At 31.2% G+C, this 24,460-nt stretch overlaps 1 protein-coding gene across 1 annotated transcript in view; it reads left to right on the top strand.

Annotated features, from left to right (window-relative positions):
- Positions 1 to 2,552: 2,552 nt before the first annotated feature.
- Positions 2,553 to 24,460, top strand: part of LOC121117763 (tetraspanin-9) — a 194,707-nt gene continuing 172,799 nt past the window's right edge. Inside the window, exon 1 of the mRNA XM_040712255.2 lies at positions 2,553 to 2,695. The gene's annotated coding sequence lies outside the window, so the exon portion shown is untranslated. The remainder of the gene's footprint in view (positions 2,696 to 24,460) is intronic.

Raw genomic sequence — 24,460 nt, 5'->3', positions numbered from 1 at the left:
GTCACGACTTGTTAGTGAATAGTGACAAAGTTGCAATTCGATAACACAGCTACAACTGTTTTGTTATTTAAATGAATTTCCCAATATAATGTTGGTACTTACTGTTTTTTTGGAGATTAATCTAGTGAACTGAGAATTTACCATCTCAGTTGGTGATTTTTCCTATTTTACTGTGATACTCCGCCTAATTTGTTCCTTATTGATGTCTTCCCATGCGATTAAAAAAAATGTGTTAGTGGTGTCCCATTGAAGTATGTCGTTGTTTTTCATACTCACTAAAAATATATATACTATGATTTGATTTTCAAACAAGAAGTACGATTTTCTTTTGATACGTGACACTTTCAACAGCTTTCAAAATCAGTATGTATGTATTTTTGTACAAAAATAAATAAATAATAAAATTAAAAGAATAAAAAAACTGTCAATCTCCTCCGAAGTTTTTTATATATTGTTGAATATTATATGAAAAGTTAAAGAAAATAGCGTGTTCTTATTCCCATTCCTTTTTATCATAAAGATTCAACAGTTTCATTCTTACTCAAATTGTGAAATGTATATTATACATATATTCCTATGATTTTATAGAGATGTATATTGAAGCATCTACAGAGTGTTCGAAAAGTACTGGAATGTTATTAAAATGAAAATTGACGAGGTCTTGTAAGAATTTTCGTGTAAATCTCCGGCTCAAAAGTTTTGGTTTGAAGTGAGGTCAGCTGTTTTGGTCTGATTAAATAGTATAAAGCGGAAAATGGAAGCTAAATAATGGATGTTACTGTTCAAATCCGCGCCGATCACACAAACAACATATACATGCTCTCAGTCAGTAGCCAGACGGTTTAGAGGGTCAAAAAACGACTTGTTGATTGATCAATCAAACTAACTCCGGAACCTGCCCCTTAGGACTTGGAAGCCAATCCAGAAAGTAGCTTTACTTAGTCAACTCCAAAAAAGATTCATCTCCAGTGCTGTAAACGCATCCTGCATTATCTTAACATCATGGAAAAATGATCATTTTTTTAGAAAAAATGAAAAAAATCTTACTATTAATCGTGTGATTAATATGCAGAATGATATACAGGGTGAGGACTCAAAAATTAAAATCCTTTTCGAGGCCCTCTACCCTCAGTACTAAAAGTATGACAATTTTGTACTTTGCGACATTCGAAAAAACTGACAAAAAGCTTCCATTTGATGTAAATATATTTTATTTTGTGCGATCAAAAATATCCGAGCAACAAGCAAAACGGTAGAGGGTGCACGATCTCCTCCGCGCACAAGTCGATCTCCGACAAAGAAGGTCTTCAGAGTGGACGCTGTTCAAAACAGGAGAAATGGTAGCTTCTAAGCTGAATCAAGAGCTCAGGTCGAGGGAACATGCATGACTAAACATCCAGCTCAGGTAATGGTCCTCGGCGTTGTGGCGTCTTAAAAGTACATTCTTCAAGACCAACAAGAAAGTCATAAGAATAGTCTACTACAAGGTCCTCAGAAAACATGTATGGCCAAGGTTGAAGAGCAAGTTCTCCAGAGACAACTATGTGTTTATCTAAGATGGCGCCCTGGCGCACACATCCAAGAAGGTACATCATTTCGGCTGGGAGAATATGGATCCCTTCTGGTTTGCAGAATTCTTGCCTTCGTCCTCACGCGACCTGAACCCCCTGCACTCTGCCCTATGGCTCGTCTAGGAGAGCAAGACGAACAAGACTTCTCACGCGAATGTCGATGCCCTTAAGGCCGTGATCACGGAGGAGTAGAACAACTTATCCTCAGACTTCATCAAGGACGGCTGTGCTTTTGTTTGTCCCCGTATTGAAGCCACCATTCAGAATGGAGTGGGACATGTAGAATAAAACGTGTAGAAAATTGTTGAATTATCAACTTTCGCTTTAAAAGTTGGCCATAAAAATGGTATTCCATAAAAAAATGTAAAAGTAAAAACGGTTTTTAAAATTTTCTAATTTTTGAGTCCTCACACTTTATATATATTAAACTCTTAATTAATCCGGGTAAAACGGGTTCCAAGAGAAACCCCATTTCCTGTCCCTCCAGACAGCTTGATTACTAAGTAAAGAATAGTCATGGTGTTGGTCTAACCGACGTGAACTGAGCGGCAATCCCTTTTCGTTCGGTTACAATTTTTCATTTAAAATACTAAATCTGACCTAAGCTAAGGTTGTCCTCACTTTTAAAACTATTGCACCAAAAAGTTCCAATCAGGTGTGTAGAGAAAAAATTACTACGAAACCTGTTAAATGAAATTTGAAATATATTCCATTACTTTTAGAATATCTGGTACATTGTACCCACCATCTACGAAGGGAGTTGTCCTGTTTGGTTCTGCTCCTTTTCCTTCTTCCCTCCCTCCTTCCCTCTCCTCTTAATTTTTGTGTTATTCCTTCCTTCATATTACATACATATCTACGTTCTCTCCGCTTTTACCAAATATAAGGATGAAACCATCGTATTTAACAACAACAACTACAACAACATGCCTTATCTACTTGCTATGAAAAAAAGAAGACGACGAGGAAGAACGCTCAATCAGTTGCTAAGAAAGGATAAACGAGAGCAGAGGTGTTCCTGCTGCATTTAAATACCTACTATCCACATATATGTAAAGTTACTTCAAAGATAATTAATCAGTGTGTGGCCATAAAATAGGAAGAAAAAAAACCGGTCGAACAAGGTAATGATGCTTAATTTTTTATAAATAATCAGGCCTTAAAGAGGAAATCTGCACCCTCTCAAGTATTTACATAAAACAATATAAAATCCGTAATTTTTAATATTTATATTTGAAATAAAAAAATAAGTCATTGTTGGTCATGTGTCTTGAAGCTTACTCGATATAATTAGCCTCAGGTTCGATACGGCAACCAGACATGCCTTAGTTGTGTTGGGATGTCTATTAGTGCGTGCCTCAAGGTAGCACCAAACAAAATTATATATTGGATTAAGATTGGGGCTGTTGTCAAGCCATAAATCTGGCCAATTTGTATCCTGTAAGACTGGTATCTGAAATCTTTGTTAAGACATACCCTAACATTCTTGTTACTGACTCCAAGTATCTTTTCCATTGTCACGGAATACCTCGTCAGGGACTGGTCAACAATGGTGAACACCTTTACAATGAATTCCGTGTCTTTGACTATCCCGGAGTCCTCTTGTGACCGCTGACACATCGAAATAGTCCTACAGGGTTTTTACGAATCCTACAGTTTCTTAGTGGTTTCCTGGATGTAACTCATTGTCAGTTTAATGGTATTACGGATGGTTCTGCTGTTGATTTGTTCTTGATTATTATTTAGACTCATAACTCTGGCATGACTACGTTCCTCATATGTGAACTGAATCTCTGGCAGCTCTGAGTTTAGCTCTCCCATTTTGACAAAATTACACTGAATGAATGTGTTTTGTCTTTACGAGGATGGTCTGAAAAGTTTCCCATCTAACAAGGATGCAAGACATTTTTCTGATTATTTTTCAACATAGTCTCCATATAGCTTCAAACACTTTTCCCAGGGATGATCCCATCTCTGTAACTCGTCCAAATAGTACTCAGCGTTTTTTGGTTTTTTTCCTGCAGAATAATTGTTAGCAAGACACTTTGTTTTTGGCTAACTGTTGGATTGACTTAAATGCATCAAATTGTATGACAACAAGCTTTTGTATGTCTGCTATCGTTTGAATATATTTAAAGGTTAGACTTTTGAAAAAAATATAAAAATACTCGATTTGGTCCATTTTCACAAAAACGCATAAATCAACTCACTCAAAATACTCTTACATAATAACTTACCATCCAAAATGGCTGAAACTTTGGTATTAAGTGTCAACAGATATGAGATAGATGTGATTAGCTTTTATTTACGAGTGCTACAATCTTCACGTTGGGGTTAGAAACGTATGACGTATATTATGCAGATTACAAAAATGGTATGACTTCGACATTTGGTTCCAGGGCGACCCAAAGAGGGCACAGATTTCATCTTCAAGCCATATATATAAATTTAATCAGTGACTAGATTATGTGGATAGTTTTTGAGAAAGGAATTGACTATGATGTCCGTATTGTAAGATGTATTGGGATGGGGAGGGTAGGATTTGATTACGTTGATTGCAAGAATAAAGATGGATGATAAGGGATGAGGGATTCTTAATACAAGTTGTCTTTTATCTCCCTTCTCTAAATAAGTATGTAGATTTCTAAGAGCTCAAGATCTATCATTTTTCTTTACTCACTTGCCTGCTGCTGCTGCCTCTTTGATACTTCTACAAAAATAATAATAATAATAAGATTAACAACACCATGTCTTTGGGTTGTGTGTATAGGAGGACTAATGAAGAACGAATTTCATTCATTGGAAGACAGCAAGGGAAAAATCTAGTCATTATTTATTTGAGTGTGAACATATAGAAAATATATTAATTCCCTTAAGCTCTGTTTTTCATAGGTATTTTAATTTATCATTAAATACTAAAGATTTTGTATATTTTTATATTGGTCCTAGTCAAAAAGAAATCAATATTATTACCTGTAAAAGTTCAGAGCATCTTACCGGGCCGTCAGAAAGTCTTGGAACATAATGAGCGTTGAACAATTAACTACACCTATCGGCTTTAAATGAAATTCTACAGATTTTAATTTAATTAGAACTTGTTTATACTCATAAGAGAACATTATTTATGAATTTGAGTGCCTTTGGCCTCAATCACACACTCCAGGCGACACTGGACGCTTTCATAAGTTAAAAACAAAGTTTTTAAGCATTGATCGCAACTCTTTCTCAAGAAATTGTTTTTTTGGGATTCAATACTGCTGTGACTTTGTCTACAGGCTTTGTTTTCAATTTGCCACCAGATTCTGTAATCAAGGGGCTCTGCAGTGACCACAAGTCATTCGACAGAAATTCATATTTTTTGACATCCAATCCTGCACAAGTTTTGTTGTATTTGTAGGACTGCCGTTCTATTGAAAGCATTAATTGGTTTTCTTTAATAGCTTTGTGATTTTTCAAACCAAGGGAATCACTTTTGTTTGCAAAATCATCCAGTAATCCTTGCTATTCAATCTGTATCCAACGGGGAACCAAATTGGCTTCATTTTGTGACCTTCAGATGAAATAATGTCGAGCATCATAAATGAGGCCGGATGTTTGGTGCTGAACACTTCAATGAGGTTGGGGGTGATTTCTCCAAAACATACAAACCGATTATTTTGCGTATTGTACACGGGATCCACTGTAAATATGTTCTCGTCCAAGAGGAACAAAATTCGGTTTCTGTGATACCTCAGATCATTTTAAAGCTTTTTGTACCGAATAAATCGTAATTGTTATTTTTATTGAGTGGGCAACGATCGTTCAGAGACGGAGATACTTGCTACCAGCTTTTTTTATGTTATTGGAGACCGTTGAACGGCTCACCGACGGCTTCTTCGCCATGTCCGTCATCGTCATTTTCGGAATTTTCAAAAAGTTTTTTTTTGCCGTTTCAGTCTTTCATTTAATCGATTTTCAGCTGTTATGACGATAACTGATGTGTTCACCATTGTTGACCTTAATCCTGACTCTCCAAACGGTAGTCCACCAGACATTTAGGGTCTTTACAATATCAGAGTTGCTAAATCTGGCGCAGACTAAACAAGCGATTCTTGCCTTTTTTGCTTCATTTTTGTTAATATTTATCCTAAAGACTTAAATAAGACCTAAATAAGGCGTTGAAAAGGTAAAAGTTCAACTTTTCTTTTTTGTTAACGCAATTTTTGCTTAAAATTAACCAGAATCTCCCAAAATGCAATAAAAACCATAATCCAAAACTTTTTGACGGCCCGGCATAAAAATTCAGATTTACTAGAGCGTCATTGCTTGATATCCATGTCCAAATTATTGATAGATATATATAAAAAGATTTTTATAGGAATGCAAAAAAAAAAAAAAAAATAGGTTGGTGAATTTGTAGTAAAAAGAGTAATCAGGGCTTACATTAGCCTATGTTTGTGAACAGTTTCCATGTGATTCCTTTCCTTTACCTCCTAGAGTTAATATAAATGTATAGTCTGGCTTGCTAGCTGGAGAGTTTTAATTTTTGCACTATTTACGTGTTTAGATAAATGACAGAGTTACTTTAAGCTCTAGTATAGTACAAATTTAAATAAGTGTGTAAATTTAGTTTACGAAGTGACGTTTAACTCAAGTCCGTTTAACTTTTTTTTGGTTATATTTTAAGGTTTTAGGTACGACTTTACCTCCACATTGTACATATTTGATTTATGATATTATAATATGTTGAAATATAGCTGTACTTGAGTTTTAAAAAAAAAAGTATATTGCAATTTCAATCCGAATCTCAAATTCTTGCATATTTACATCGGGTCCAAGGAACCAAAGTTCAAATTTTGTCACCTTACGGCAGATTTAAACTTTAATTTTCATTTAGATGACACACCTTGTATTTTATACAAACAACCATCACGTGTTTTTAGTTTAATGATGATTATACCTAGACGTAGACCTAACATATGTACATACAACTATTTTGGTACCTACATATGTCATTATTTACTCGTCGAAATGCTATTAAAGAATTGAAAGGATCCCATTTATGCATGCAAACATATAAAATTAACATTTTTTTTTCTATTTCTTTTATTATACATATAAATAAATGATATGATGAAATTCAAGGCTTACCTTTCATAAATGCAAAAAAAAACAATAAATTATTACTATCATCATTAGTTTCCCATTTTAAGTGTATTTAATGCTATTCTATTTGGTCATTAAGTATTTGCTTTCTAAGTCCATGAATTCAATATTTTTTCTTCTTTATTTACCATTAGTTTTATTTATTTACATAATAGAGACTATTTGATAAATTGTCACATATAAACTTTATTACTTTTCTTTGCGAATAATTTGCAAATATTAATGTCTGAAAAAAAATAATTAAAATATGAATTTTGCAAATATGTACATATATGACGCCGTTACCTTACTAATAAATCAATTTAAATTACACATTTTTTTTGTCAACTGTTAATCTTTTTGCTTCCCACCCCCTAATCAGTGTTTTGAACGATGAATGGTTGAATTGGAATTTGTTCTTGGTATACCGTGAACATTTTTCAACAATTATTGCATTATAATGTCATAAGTCGAAAGAATTGGCTCACTTCCTATTTATTTTTGGTTTATTTTCTTTTTCATTTAGGTAGGATGATTATGAGATAAAATAAAAGTAAAAACGTACTATTTCATCAAATACGGTAAAAATTCATTAGCATAAAAATTTAAATTAATATTTTACAATAAAAGTGTCAGTAAACTATTTTTTAAATAGTTTAAATATATATATATTACTTCAATTCCGGATTTATCTAATTTTTTTTTACATTAAATGACAATCATATCGTAAAACATTCTCAAAGTTTTATGTGCTGTGTTGTGTTTCTTAAAAATTATTAAGTTATTTTCAGATCAGAGAAAAAGAAAAACAACAGAGAATTGAAAGATTTTCGAAAAAAAACTCTTGATTGGATAAAATTGTTCATATTGTATATTTCAAAAATATAAATTACTTAAAATTTATTATTTTGGTATGTATAAGAAATATTTTTATTGTTTGAAATCTCACCCATAAAGTCGGAAGGACTTGAAATATTTTAGTTTGATTTGGAACAAAACTCAATGTTCCATGTTTCAAACCTTCAACTTGTTTGTTTTTTTCCCCTAAAAATTAAACCTTATTTCTAATTAGGGTAACTAAGCTTCCTTTTTAATTATAATAACTATTTGGTATTAATTAATAGCGCAGGAAAGAAAGATGAAATGAGTTAAAGAAGTGTCAGAACAGAACGAAGTTATTAAATTATTTTTTCAAAATCCTTATTTTGGAATTTTTGTGTTATGAAGCAATTTTTAGATTTTTGTAATAAAACGAAGAAAAAGTAAGTATTTTCTGTATTCATGCATTCAAAACTCCAACAATATAAGTGTATTTATGAGGCTTAAATATCGTTTAAACACTTACGGTTCCTCGAAAGTGTTCAATTAATATAATTATTGACTTTTTGAACTGCATTACCTGTTCAGAAATAACAATACACTTTGGCATCCATAATTTTTCTGCGGCCATATGTAAATGTTTAAATGCCTTTTAGAAAGACTAATATGCTGTACAAGGTGTTAAAATAAGATGATTTAAGAGAATGTATTGTTTTAGAAATCTGTGTTCATTTTGTTTCCTACTTTTAGACGAAATGTATTCGTCGACGAATGTTTTTTGAATCAAGATTACGTGACAAAAATAAATAACATATTTTTTTAGAATCCTGTTCTCTGACTAATACCAATCTTGTTTTTCTTGACAAATTAAAGACGACACTTAATATGACAAAAACCAGTACAATTTAATGGAGCAAGACAAAATTAACACTTTTAAACAACCGTAAAATATTTGTATATGATTGGGAAACTATTTGAATATTATACACAAAATGTATTTCAACATTTTTCTGAATAGGCTTTACATCGTACGTATATATATAGGTCCATTGGTTTTCAAACTAAAAAAAAGGGACAATGACTTGTAAATAATAAAAACCATGAAAAAATCTCAAATCTGTTTATTTGGGGCTCTCTTTTTTTATACAAAAAAAAAAAAAAAAAAAAAAAAAAAAAAAACAGTATAAGAGGAGGCTGTAAAAAATAATCGATATACACGTCGTTACCTTTATTTTCTTTAAAAAGAAAAAAACAACAACCTGAAATCAATTGATAGTTCCTCAAATATATTAGTCATACCAACTGTTACCTACCTCTTAAGTACTCAAAGACTATGTGGCATTTTTTTAATTGCAATGAATTAGATCATAAAGTCCAAACATATATATTTTTCTGATTTGTCCTAAGTGGTAGTTTTTTTTTTGGTTTTTCCAAAATAAATCCGGTTTTAATTGCTCCATTTGGACAAACTGTACCAATTTAGAATGGTCATCTAACAAAAGATCTGAAAGAATACATATTAGCTCACTAGAATAATTACTTATGGAGTTACTCTTACTCAAAATAACTTTGAAATTATGAAAATGAATTGAAAAAAATGTGTTTTTTTTTTTTGTATAACAGAAATTGAAACAATTCCCTGATTTTCATAAATCGCAACAATAAAAACGCGAGCTAAATTATAATTACTTTAATTTCCTAAATTATTGTGTAAAACTATTTTTGGTAATATTTATTTTCAACGGCAAACACACATTCCTCACTGCTGCAATGCATGGTAGTGACTGACTGAAATTCCAAGGTAACTTTGGATTCTCAACTTTAGAATGAAATGATACCCCCTCGTTATTACTTATACAAACAGTCTGATTGCCACGTATTATAAAAAGGAAGTTATGCTGCTGTATTCTTATAAACTGGCATGATTTGAAATGGCCGAAGCTCACTGGAATATCTCTTTTTCACATTTCTATACAGTCATAGGTGGCAAATGAAGTTGTCTACAGTTTTTTATGACTTTTTTCCTTTATAAGAAATGAAAGTCGTATAATGTGACATATCTAATAACCAAAAAGAAGAAAAAAAAGATTTATTTGATATGTAAAAGAAAGAAATACGTTCTTAAAAAACCATTTTGGAAATGGATTTTACAGGGAACCATTTCAAACAAAAAAACACCTTTTTCCAAGAACATTATACGTATATTATTGAGTGGGTGGGCTGAATAATTTTGAATCCCTTGACTAATAGCGTTACATCTTTATCACACAAATATTCACTATTTGTTGTTGTCAGCTGTTGATTTTTCTACTTCTGTCCCATAGTCATTCCAAAAAATGTCCAATAATAACTCTATTGTTGGGAAGGATTGGGTAAATACTGTACACTGATTTTTGGCCTTTTTTCTGTATCTTTTTGAAGAAAAGGTTGCGATATATGTACAGTGAAAGTAATTACGGGAAATACCACTTAATGAAGCAAACTGCCATGTGGTTCAAATGCTTGATATATTTGAGTGGGGACCCAAAACTGACAGTAGCATTTAATTACAATTTTATCCCAGTTACTTTTAATAACAAGGTTTCAGTACGGCTCCAAATTACATCTGAAATGAAAATAAACAAGCTTTGTTCGTATCATATTTCTCGAACTGTAAAAATGTTGGAGCAATAACAAAACAACTAACGTGTACGCGATTTCCTCTATGCCCGTTTCAGTAACAAGAAGGTTGAAAGCACCGTTGGCATCTTCAAACAGACTGCCAAAACATAAAGAAGTTAATTAAATACCCATGCAGCCAAGAAGAACCATAACTTCTCCAGCAACAATATGGCAGACTTCTGGCCTGCCTCCATTTGTCTCTCCTCCAGCCCTGATCTCAACTCTGAGGACTCTCCAGTTTAGAGCGTCTTGAAGAAAAATATCTGCCGCATTTCTTATTTAAATTTGAATTTGCTCCGAGCTACCATGATGCCAATGTGGTACGCCTTGGACACGACCTTTATCATCAAGAACTACCAATCTGTTCGCCGGCGTGTGTATGCTTTGGGTTTCCACTCTGTAACGTTCACAAAATTATGAATAACAGAATATTTATTCACTAAAACTGTTGTTCACGATAATGAAGCCTCATCAGATATAATCTGTGGGCTATTGTTGTGATTTTTAAGTATAAATTAGAGGCGTATGAATCTTTATTCCATTTTCTACAAGTGGAAAAAAGAGTACAAATTAGACAAATAAATTATTAAAAAAAAGTTAAAATTGCTTGAAAACGAATAAGGAGCAATGACTCATAAAGAGAGTAATTACATAGAAAAAAGAGGCCTGATTAAGATGTATATATACGTCAGAAATGATATATACTAAGAGAGTCCTTGACAAGAGATCAGTAAATGATCTTCAATCAGTTTAATCCATCTATAGTTAATTAAATATAATACAAAACTAGATATAAGGTCAATGTAATGACAATCAGTTTCTTTTTGTTGAAAAAAAGGACTTCAGTCATAAAAAGCTCAAAAATAAATAACTCACTTCCCGCCATTAGAAATCAATTTCCTGTTACTTACATAAATATATATATTTTTTTTTCACCCATTAGAAAGTCAGTACATATATCAAAGAGGGAAAAAAGGGTATACATTTATATATATATGCTTGTATTTAAGTACTTTATATCTTTTGAAAATAAATGAAACAAAGCTAAATACTGCTGCATTAAATCTGTATATTTTGCAATTATATATAATGTTTTTATTTTCTTTTTATCTATTGCTACAGATAACATAAAATATACATAATATATATTTACAAGTAATAAATGCTTTTTCCTCATTGTTCAATCATAGATAGTGATGTAAATTCTATGTATTTTTACGCTTCCTCTTTTTTTTGGAATTGGTAATAAAAGAAGGGATTTTATTTTCCTAAGCAGTTGTCAATATAATTTTATTCGTGAGTAATAAATTTCATTTCCTAAATAGATTCAATTATGTATATTCAAAACTTGTTGTAGCCTAAGGTGTATTCCTAATTTTAACTATAATGTAAAACAATTGGAAAAAATATGAAAAAAATATTAGTTGCAATAAATGATCCTGAATTTTTGTATGATTAGAACATTTTGTACAAAATTTATTCCAGATAATTTAAAATACTTATTCTATCTTTTGAATACATGAATGTTTTTTATCAATTCTTATTAACTTAAATTTTCATTCATATGGTTATTCTATTTCAAAATATGGCTTTGAGTAGAAATTTAAATACAAAATGAGATTTTCAAAAAAGGTTTTAAAAGCCAAACATATTACGTTCGAAAATGTTAATGGTCATTTTCGTGTTCTATGGATTAAATAACTATAATAAATTTGATTTTTACGCGGCAAGTGAAATGATTTTGCATTGTGTAATAGGTGACAGGAAATCTCGCCTAGAGAAAGTTTGACCTGGGATTTTTATCCTGATGGAAAACTTACTTGGGAAAATTTTCATTGCGGAAAGTTTACCGCGGCTAAAATTCACTGTTTATTTTGTATCTAATATAGATAATAAGGTTTTAAAAATATATTATTGAGCGTAATATCAGGAAAAGGCTAACAGTTATTTATGTAGATATATACATTCATAACAAACTAATAATACTTTAATAATAACATATAACTTATTGATGCATATGAGAGCCTACCAATTCCGAAATAATTTTTGTGTGACATTGGAAATAGGAGTAATATAGATTCAGTTATACTCTGATCAATATGCTCTAAGTCACACTTGCCTATATATGTTTAAATAAGGGACAAAGTAGAAGGTCTAATCTTTAATTCTATAAGATTCTGAGGTCAGTCTCCAAGGTCAATGCATGATCATCTTTCATGGTTGTTAGAAAATATTTTACATTTTTTTAAAACATGTATTACTCTAATACACACTAAATAATACCCTCAGACCAACATTATCATACCAAGATATATACATTCAAATAAAATTAAAGTAAAATTTCTAGAAATTAGAAAAATAATATATTTTTCTAAACTAAATTAGTATATACCATAAAAGAAATGCGAGTTTGCCGCTCGGCTAGTTATACCCACAGTAAATTTTCCAGAAGGTCAGTAATCCTAAGGAAAATTTTTCCAAAGACAAGCTTTCCTAGATAGGAATAATCCCACTTATAGCTCGAATTGTTTTCTTTATATCCTTCTTGAAGGAATGCAGGGCAAAATTATGTTGACTCGTTTTTTTCTTGTTTTTTCCCCCAAACAATTACTCATTTTATATATCCGTCAAGTGAGAATGAAAATCATGCGTGATTATTAGGTTTTTAGAATTCCATGGGTTAATCTATATATAGGGAGTGGTTGTTACTTCACAATGACCCTTTGAGTGTCTGCGATAGTTGTTGTTGTTTTGGATGCTAGCCATGAGTGTTTGGCGTCAGTTAAAAGACAATGGCATCGATTAACGAAGTATTTTTTACACAAAAAATTTGTTCTTTTTGCAATTTGTTCTGGACAAGACAATATTAAGATTCCAACTTTATAAGCTTTGACAAATCCTTTGTATGGAGAGTAAAGAAGGAAATGGAAAAGTCTGGAGGTGATTTTAAATCAACAGCAATGCGTCTTAATCAGAAGATAAGATAACACTGCCAGAGATTTGTTTTTGGCTTTGTTAGACCCAGTGTTGGTCTTCCTAGCTCACCGGAGCTCAACCCCATGGATTTATTAGGGTAGGGCGCAGTTGAGTGCCACTCTAAAAGATCATCCTGCAACACAAAATCCGGTTATTGTCCAGGATCCGGGAGGAAATACAGAATCTGCAAGGGGAGACTGAGCTCCTATTTCCGAGGTCGAGTTGAGGTAATTATTGATGCCTCAATGCCTTTTTTATTCTGCTTTAATTTGGGATTGGTTGATATTGAAATCAGGTGATTAGTTTAGGAGAAAATCCATTTTGTTTTTAAATGGCGCGGGTTGTTAAATAGAGATCGCTTCGATTATATTGTAATTTGCAAATATAATTATAATTTTGTCAACATGGATTTCCAATAATAGTACGAATTATTTACAATTTAAAAAGGGAAAGATTTTTTTTTTTCTAGTTTTTTTACGAGGATAGTCGTCCTAAAAACCAATAACTCTATGCATCAGTATTTGTACATATCCCTACCCTACCGTCACAAATTTTATTGACTCTAGTTCTTTTTAATAGCTATAAAATAATAAATAAACATACATCTGTAGATATAATATAATATATATGACATTAAAAAAGCTACATTTTTATTGACTTCAAAAGAGAGACTCAAACGAAGTTCTTTACTAAAATCTCCCTCTCTCAAATTCAATTAAACATCATTCACATCAGTGGATACTTGTATGTAGATTAGGGTGGAGCTTATTTATATCATTTTTGAAATATTGGAGCTAAAGGCTTCTTTTGATTCATAAATATCATTTGAAACTTTTGAGTCGTTCTGAAAAGTATTTAAAGATAACTCAACACCCATAAAATTTTAGAAACTTACTCTATTTTAATTTTTGAGTTATTGGATTCTTTTCTTTTCAATCAGAGAACTGAAAAGTACACTAGTAGCTACAAAAATGTTGCATTGTAACAATTATTTTATATAATACAAGCAATTTCATCAAAAAGATGAGTACTAATTTGATTCACAAAATTCACATAATGTAATAAATACTATAAATAAATTTATTTCAAAGATAAAAATAGAATGTTTTTATTATAAGAATAACAAATTAAACCTATAGAATATCAGCTGTTGTTCGCACTCAACTTCACATAAATTAATGTGTACGATGTTTGTACCTGAAATATAATTATAATGTTTTAACAATAAATTTAATCTTATTATTAAGGTTGATTATAACAATAATATTTTTTAAGCATTTTAATTGATATTACTAGTGCAAACTAGATGAATTAGTTAGAAAATATTATAATTATCAATAGCGTAATTTTGAATCTATGTTCACTTTGTATCATCTGATAAAATTCGTTTGATATTTGGGTTAAGGTTTTATACCAGTGAACTTACCATGTACACAAACGACGTTCACTAACGTTTAAGATTTATTTTTTCTCAATGTCTTATAATTATACAAGTATTTTTTGGATTTTAATAGATATTTGCAAATGCAAAATGGATGGAAAAGTTAAAAAAATGAAACAAAATTTCAAAAACTTAATAACCTCAATCGTTCAACTGTTATCATGTATTCAAAATTACTTTTTTGGGTTTCTTTTTTACCCAGTTCACTAGCTGCGCTATAAAAGGATATTCACTAAGGGAGACTGAAATAAAATTTGCAAATAATATATGGCTTGATGAAGTTCTGGAATTTACATAGTTGTTCAAAATAAAAATAATTGTAGTCAAATTTTTGATTTATTTTATAAAATTATACTCAAATGAAGGTGAGAAAAAATTTGCCAAGGTAATCAAAATTCGTTTTTGTTTATTTTTTTGGTTGTTCAAATATCGTAGCATTCCACCTATCCGTCGATTTGTGGGGGTGTATCATTTAAATGTTCACAGATGTATAACAAAATTTGCAAATACGTATATTTGAACAACCAAAAAAAAAAAAACGAATTTTGATTACCTTGGCAAATTTTTTCTCACCTTCATTTGATAAAAATTTGATAAAATAAATCAAAAATTTATGCAAATAAAAAAAGAAAAGTTAGTATGAACAACTTTATATAAACACCTTAGGAAGTCAATTGAATCTCCATCCTAATGAACGTTAGTACGTACCTAATAGTAATATGTAAATCCCAGGATTTTTATATGTTTTATCTAATAAAGAATTTTTTTTTTTACTGGATTTTCTTTTTCAGGGAGTTCTTTTTTTTTTCATGGATGAAAGTTGTTTCAATATCAAGACAGTTTAAATATTCTTTTTTTTACGCGTGCCTACGTGTATTGGCTGCCATTGACGGTTTTTATATGATATACATTATACATGTTGTATATCAGAACATCCTTAATATTTTTTTCTATTCTTTTTTGAGGATTTGCTTATTGACGAGCCTTCAATTTCACTCCATATGGTATCCTTCAAAAACATAATTATGTATACAATACATCACAAATACATTTTACTACATACTTAAGGGCGTTGATAAATATTAATACATGGGTCAACATAGTCAACTTTCAAAATGCCGCAATAATTCTACATTCCCATTTTTAGACTTTTAATACCTTTTACATCAAAACAGGCTGCATCTTGCAAATATAATAGCATGCTCAGATGTATATCGTTTTTCTAAGAGCATCTATTTAAGGCCAGAAAACCATTGAACGCAACGTCCCTGTAGATGGGACTGACCTGTCTATGAATCTGTCGATAGTGGATCATAGATAACGGCCGTCGAGTTACCATTTTAAAAAGTAACGAGAATGTAGGAGTAGTCATTTATTGCCCTTGAAGCGGAGTTAGAGGTTTTAATCTGGCCCAAGTTTGCCTTGGCGTATAAGAGATTTGATTTCGTTTTTTTTTTAAAGTGGCGGTGGTGGTTTTTAACCGTCTTAAGGTCTCACTTTTATCGTACACAAATTATACATACCTGGGGTTCAATTTGAGAAATTAAGAGAGTTATTTTATAGTAGCTTATCCGGAATAGGAAAACTATCAACTGATTCTTAGATGGAGCAATCCCATCTTTAGACAGGGCAGAGAATCCTCCGCGCAAGGTATCATTGTACATACACAAATAAATATATATAAGTTTTGTTTGTCTAATTTTTACTATCACCTGTCGAAGAGATAAGAATTAATTAGTTAATTATATATTTTGTTGTTGTTCAACACTCCTCCACCTAATACTTTTATCTCTCTCTGGATTAGTGCGTTTTCTTTCTCTCTTAGAAAGCAAGACCATAGATTGAAAGTTATTTTAAAAAGATACATACATATGAGGTACTTTTAATTAATAAAAGCAGTTTCGCTCTCTTAACAGATGATTTAATATATGTGATACCTTTGGTACTATAATAAATTTTATGAGTTTTTTTTAATCAAAGAAACAGTTTCATAATACAAAACTTAATTGTAGAAAGATATTGAGAAAATGAGTACAAGTCGTTATTATCATAACATTAGACACGTTGTTCTCTATATTGTATATCGCAGCCCTTTGACAAAAAGAAAGAAAAAAGAAGATCCAAAATCAGTTGGTAGATGGCTAATTCTTCCCAACCATAAATTTATTATACAATGACTGGTTTTTCTCAGTAACTGGACAGGAGCTTATTAATTTTCTGTCTATCAATGTTCAAAACACTAATAAAGAAGAAAAAGAAGCATAAATACTGACAAAAAAAAAACACAGTGTACCCTTTTGTGTTAGTAAAGTAACTGCATGAATAGAATCACACATAACTATAGGAGTTGTAGAAAGTTTGATCTTAGACGAGTTCAAGAATTTTTAGTTGCAACTTGAATAGTGCTTTTTAATGTCCCTTTAATTGGTCAAACGGAGTTGAACTGAAAAAGTATAAGCAAACATTTACTATTAATTTGAAAAAAATATGTTATAAACTTAAAATAACATACCAACATAAATGGAAAAATTTGTCTAAATGAGAAGTCCATTTTTTATTTTTGTTCAAAAATTGCTAAATCGAAATTTGGGAACAAAATTGCAAAACACTTTTTGTACAAATTTTGGAAAAAAGTTTTAAATAGCATTTATTGGCATTGTAGAGAGGAACAGACGCCTAGAAATATTTTTTTTCGTACTTGCAAAAAAAAGTTATGGAGAATAATGTCGTCAAAAAAATATCCCTCGTTTACTGGTTCATTTTTGCAAATATCGCAAAAATTATGATATAAAATGTTTTGGAAATTGAGAATATACTTTGTTTTAAATTTTAATATTTTATGTACACAGTGAATAGTTTTATAGGATTTCTTCTTAAAAATTGAAAATTTACTTTTAATGAAAAAGAATTGAAAAAAATTGATGAAAATGACTGATATTTAAAGTAAAAACATCGATTTTTATGCATCAAATTGATATGCAAACGGATCTCTAAACAAATTTTTACATACTTTGATTTATTAATGAATCCAATAGTTCATTGAAAGTTATTTTTTTTGCACCTGAAATAAAATAAAAAAATGCAATTTTCACTGATTCCTTTTTTATGCCCATTACTTTCTTGATTTTTAATAAATTTAGAAAACATAGTTTAGTTTTGAGACGCCAATCATGTTTTGATAAATAATCGTATTTAGTCTCTTTGAGGGCCAAAATTATTTTTTTTGTGTATTGGGTATAGAATGAGGCCCCTTATGTGCCCCCCTAAAAAAATCTGCAAACTCGCCTTAGCTTCACCAGGTTCAAAAGAGGCACACATATAAAGTTTCAGCCTAGAGGCTCTAACGGTATGGGACCAATAGAGGACTCACACAAAAACTCTATTGTATATTTATACATATGTAGAGGTCCTTCTCTAAGAACAACCAGAGCGTGAACTTTCCCAAATTGAGTTCAAGAGAATCATTTCTCCCAAGCACATTGTGCATTGAACTAAGCAGTTCCATTTATTTCCCAAGGCTTCTACTATTATTCTTTAATTCTCGAGGAGATAACCTCTTACTATAAAGTATGTGTTTTTAGGAAAGCCGGATAATTTGTTGGGGAATTATAAAAGTAAGTCCATGTTGTACAAGGAGTAGAATTAAGGTTCGAAAACGGAGTAATTCCTGCCTATGTCCTTAATAAATACAAATTTTTGTTTGTGTATATTTTCTCAAACTCGTATTTCCTTTATTTTTACATACCGAGAGATCATATTTTATACAACTTTAATTAGATTTTCCTAACTTTTGACACAAGACAGCCCTTTGAGAAAATCTTTGATTAGGTACTTTGTATGCACTCAATGTATATATTTTTTAGGAGTTTGTGGTCATCCCTTCATTAGCCAATGAAATGTAATATTAATAATTAAATAAAAAAGTCAATCGAAAAAATTCCCAAGTGACTCTGCGCAAAACGTAATGAAGGAGAGGGGGAGAGAGAGAGTGGGAGCAAACAAATGGAAAGAAATACCCATAAATATAATATATCTATGTTCAATTTATATATAAAAAAATAATCTCTTTAGCAGAAAATTAATTTAATTAAATGAATTGAAACAATTTCATAATTGAATGACAAGTTTTCTTGAAAAGAATAATAAAAATAAAACTTGCCTGACAAAAAAAAAAAATTGAATATTTATGCTTTCTTTCTTTTATTGTCTCATTTCATTCGTTTACTTAGGTAGTAATCTCTCTTTTATGGAGATTGTTAGTCCTATTCCCTTTTTTATGCATGCATCTTGGTAAATACCTTAATTAATTTAATTCCTTAAATGTTCCCATTATCTTTTAACTTATTTGCATAAAGAAAGCATTTTCCATGGATTAAATGGCTCCACATACCTACAACATGTATTTCCCTTTTCTGTACATATATTACATGGTTAGAACCATATACTGTTGTACAGTTAACCCAAAGGTGAGCAGTATAAACGTATGTGTATTCTATCTGGGTTGATCAAAATCAGTAATCAGAATGCGTACCCAAAACTGGCAGCAGGATTAAACTACAATTTTATGCCCCTATTTTATTATTGCAAGGTTTCATTACAAAACCAAACAACAGCTCAAATACAAATAAACAATTTTTGTTTTTTATCTCATGTCTCTAAGTGTAAATATATTGGAGGAACAACAAAAAAAAAGAACCTGATTATGATCTCTTTTGTGGAAGTATCAATTCCAAGACACCTGCTAAAAATATTAAGAAGTCCAATACAGACGCACACAACCAATATGAACAAAAACTTATACAGCAACAGTATGAAATACTTCTGGCCTGCTTCCATGTGGCCTCCTCCAGCTCTGACCTCAAAACCCTGGAATTTGCAGTTTGGGGTGTCTTGCAACGTCTGCCACATCTTTCACCCAGATTTGGATTTGCTAAGATACCATCATGTCAGGATGGTACGCCATAGGCATGGCCACCATCGTCAAGAGCTGCCAATCTGTTTGTGAACGTATGTAGGCTCTTATTGCTTGTGAAGGAGGACATATTCATTAAAAAATATAGCTAAAACAGTATTTAAACATATCACAAATTGGCGATGAGATGTCTTTCCTTGATTGCGTAAAAATCACGTTTTTTGTTATTTAGTCATGCTATTGCAAGTTTTGGGTCCACACTTTCAACATACAGTAGTATTATTCAATTTCTGGTACTATAGTGGTACTAGGTAGGATTGAGTGGGTCCTTATGTAGGACTGAGGACAACAGTCCAGTCCAGTTCAACTTGTGATGCATAATACATGTCCTGTCGGTATGTAAACATAAAATGAACGTAGTAATCCTGACAGTTTAACGAATGTTTTGAAGGAGAGCGTCTTAGCCTTAATAATGTTTTATTAGATCAGCTTCAAGCAGCGGTTACAGGAAGGAAATAAACCCAAATCCCACGCCATCAATAGCAATGCTACATGCAAGAATTATTCCCATCCTCAATTCTACTCTTATTACAATAAGGAAAAATGTACTTCTAGCTCCCTAGCAAATCCTCATTTTTCCTTTCCGTCTTTCATGAGGATACATACTAGTTATTACTCTATACTTAGATGTTCTTTCCTCAAGAATTAAACAATAATCACAACAAATTTAAGAAATATAAATCTTGTTCAGATTACCAACTAGAAAAGCCGCTCCCGTCTTCTAGGACATGTTTTAAACATCTCTAGTTGTATAATATAATCTGTATGATATTGCATTATAATGAAAACAGGATTTTATTTTGCAAAATATAAACAATACTTTTAATATATATCTTACTATTAAACCATCGAGATTTCTACAAGTACTCCAAGCACCAACAATTAAGGACCAGTCCCAAGGATAAATTAAAAATAATAACCAAAGGTATAGGTGGCCCTGGGAAATTGGCCTTATACTCAAATATGTCAAAACGGTCAATATTAAGGCAATTAATACGATAAACCTGATCAAAAATGTTTTCTTTAAACTCCCTAAATAACTCTTCTCTCACACGCCTATGATCCAAACTTTTGAACATCTTATTCAAATGACTTAAAATTCATAGAAAAGGAAATATACTTGCTGTATAAGGACTTTAAAATATTTCCTATGGCAGATGGACTAACTGTAATATTTATACCACATTGTTGAAACTCCATCTGACCAATAAGGTAAACAATAAAAAAAAAAAAACTATAACCATGTTAAATGTGTTATGTCTTAAAAATGGATACATTGAATTTTAATTGAAATATAAGCAAAATATAACTTGTATGGTATAAAGAAGACTCAACAAAATATGTATATTGTATGAACCTGACAACAATCTTCAAGGGACTTGGCTGTATCTGCATTATAATCATTATACACTTATAATCTTAGAAAAAGATCATTTTAAAGTCAAAAGTTTTTTTTCATTATACTCTCATATTTATATTTTAAGGATAAAAACTCTGCACCTTAACGTATTTAAACAAGCAATACTATCTACAGAGGGTCTATAGGCCCCATTCTGTCTGACAAAGCGACAAAAAAGTAAAACAACAGGGCTTATAAATTAGAGATGATGAAAAAGTGGAATAAAAAGTGGAAAAATATGCCCAAAGTATACTTCAATTTTTAAATATACATGTCTTAAACTTTTTACTTTTCCAACCATGTTACTGAGAATGGTCAAAATTGATATTACCTATATGACTGAGAGGATATAAGTATTCAAATCAATTCAAAATGAACTGCAACGTTGATAAAAAGAGTTTAACGCCGCCACTGTTAGTCAGTTTATCAATACAAATGCATATAAAACACATATATGTCTTATACAAGGTCTGAAAGATAAATCCAGACAAAGTTTAATTTCGTCAAGATCAGTAAAGGGAATAACTTGGTCAAGGTCTACGGTCTTATTGAACAATATAAGCATGGCAATAACATTTATTCAATTTGGCTTCCGTCAGTTACCACTGAGCTCGATGCCTGGCACAGGCATTAGAGTTAATTCTGCAATAGTCGCCATTTGCGTCGCCTCTATGCTTGTTGTTGATACTTTTGTGGCATAATCGGTACTTAATTGTTTCTAAGACTCTTTACCTCTGATTTATAGTCATAAATTTGACAGCAATAGCCTCGTTATTCATCTTGATAAAATCCAACCTAGTCTGGATTTATCTGTCAAACCCTGTATTTATAAAAATGAAAAGAAAGGTTAAATCTCAAGGGACGTGGTAACTCATTTAAACCAAAGCAGCTCCTTTGGCCACGCTTAATTTCAATGCATTTTGTTAGGGGATTGACATAATCTGACATTCTTGGATACTTACATATTCCCTAGATAGTGAAACTTTGGCCCATTGAAAAGAGTTGTGCTTTGAAAGAGATAATTGATTTTTTTGACCTACTAAAGTCAATTTTTGAATGTTTAATAGTTTTGATATGAAATAAGGAATGTGATTAAAACAATTATATAATGAATGTCTTAAGGAATTAAAATATTTTTTTGGGTTAATCTATTTAATTTTTGTCACAAGATTAATATTTAATTAATCAACTTCTTTTAATTTATTTATCACTTTCATTTCATAACTATTCTAAAAATAGAAAAATAACATTTAGTTTTCAAAAAAATGAAAAGGGGAATACAAAATGTGCTTTATATGTGTACAATCTGCGTATCTTGTTTAATAACGAACTTTGAGCGCCTGCAACAACTGTTCATGCGCAGATAAGACATTATTATTATTTATTTTTTTTTGGCGACTCACCATAAGTGTTTGGCGTCAGTTAATCATTGATCAACGATGTATTTGTTCCATAACCGTGGAAGAGCCAGTGTTCTTTTTGCGATCCGCGTCGGGCGAGAGAACGTTGAGATTGTAAACTTTTTCAACTTGGATAAGTCCTTTGTTTTGTGAGTCAGGAAGAAACTGGAAGAGTCTAGAGGTGATTATGAATCAGCAAAAAAGCTACCTGGTCACAAGAGTAGGTCAGACTGCCAGACAATGTTGTTTCAACTTAGTAGGACCCAGTATTAGGTCTTCCAGTTCACCTGATTTGTTTGGAGAGTAAGGAAGGAACTGGAAGATATTGGAAGAGTCCAGAGGTGATTATGACTCTCTTCCATGCTAAATGCAAAGAAAACTTTGAATTGGTTGTCAGAATATTTTTTTGACTTTGTTCGACCCTATGTCTCCTCAATGGACCTCAACCCCACAGACTTATTTTTTTGCTTTTGAGCAAAGGACCAATTGATCCTCCTGCTACACAAAATCTGTGCTGATGTGCAGGGTCCGGGAGGAACTCGAGCATTTGCCAAAGGAGACTGTCATCAAGACCTTCTCCCGTTTCTCGACGACCATGGATAATAGTATTTTTTTGTATTCAACTTTAATTAGGTGTTGGATTTGATTAAAATCAAATTTTTAGTTGAGGAGAAAATTCATTTTTATAAAGAATGTGTTAGTTATTAAATGGAAGCACACCCAGTACAGTATTCCTTGAATTAGTTATATAATATCTATATCTGTCTTCAAACCCCTAAATCAATCAGATTCCGTCATGCATAACAAAAAATATGCAAGGCATGTTCAATTATTTGATGATAACAATTTTTTCAAAATAACGACAAATACATAGGTACAAAAAAAGAAAATGAAAAACAATTTCACGGTTCCATTATTTTGAAATTATGGTTGTATTTTTCATCAACCAGGATGTACATATTATACGGGCATACACATATTATTATAAATGTAGATTTCTTGAATATCTTATGTATGATATTTTTTTAAATATAAATAATTTTTCTTTTCTTCCTTTTTTGTTTTTTCATTTGAAAAAATCCTTAAAGAAGACAATTGTTTTATTTCCCCTAATTTCATTAATGACTTTCAAAAGAAAATTTACATAATTATAAATGATTAACTTTTTAAGTTGCCATAGTGATGTAAGGAGGTGGATTTTTACTTCATGCAACAATGTCTCTTACATATTATGTTAGCGTAATTAATGTCTTGATAATAAAATGTATAAGGTATCCAGAAATAAGCTTAAAAAAGTTCAAGATTTGATTTTACAACTATAACTTTATTTTGATTAGACTTTTGAATTGAAAATTGGGAAATTAAGGGCTCAATAACTACTCTTTGAGGCATCTAAAGTAAGCTCTGGGGATGAGTGTTGTTGGACTAGCTCTCCTCAGTGTTTCACCAATAATGTCCCTAACGCTTGAGGTCTGTAGATGAAGAAGAAATAAGTTTTTTTAAGATTATAAATTTCCAAATTTGGACTTGAGAAAGAGTGGCAATGATATGTGAACGAAACTTGATGTGTGGGGAAAAAATAACAATACTGTATTTGTTTACTTTTGCCAGAATGAAAAAAGGGTTGCCAGATGTCATAAATTACCATAAAAGTAATATGCAGTGAACGAAATAAGTATTTGATCTCATGATAAATTGGTTAAGTTTGCCAATTGATAAAGATTTTGTGATCTATCCATCCACTAGGAAATGTCTTTGGTGACAACCTTCTTCTCTCAGGGATATTTACTATTGATTTATTGAATTTAAAATGGAAATGATGACCTTATGACAAAATGTTATACACTGTTATAGGAAAAGGGATCCAAAAGGTCATGTAATACAAAAATATTATTTTCTAAAAGAAAACTTCATTCAATTCCAAATTTACCAAATTGTTTTCTACAAGCCTGTTATTATTTGTATGAAAAGTTGAAAAGTCATCATCTTATTTTTTTTCAAAAAAGGTAACTTGATAAATGATTTTTTTTTTGTTATATTATATAATTGACTTATGTGTCTAGCTACCAAATGATTTTGAGCTTTTTTTCAGTTCCT

The sequence above is a fragment of the Lepeophtheirus salmonis genome, chromosome 5 (assembly GCF_016086655.4).
Source record: "Lepeophtheirus salmonis chromosome 5, UVic_Lsal_1.4, whole genome shotgun sequence".
Lineage (NCBI taxonomy): Eukaryota > Metazoa > Arthropoda > Copepoda > Siphonostomatoida > Caligidae > Lepeophtheirus > Lepeophtheirus salmonis.
This window is presented reverse-complemented; position numbering and strand designations above follow the sequence as displayed.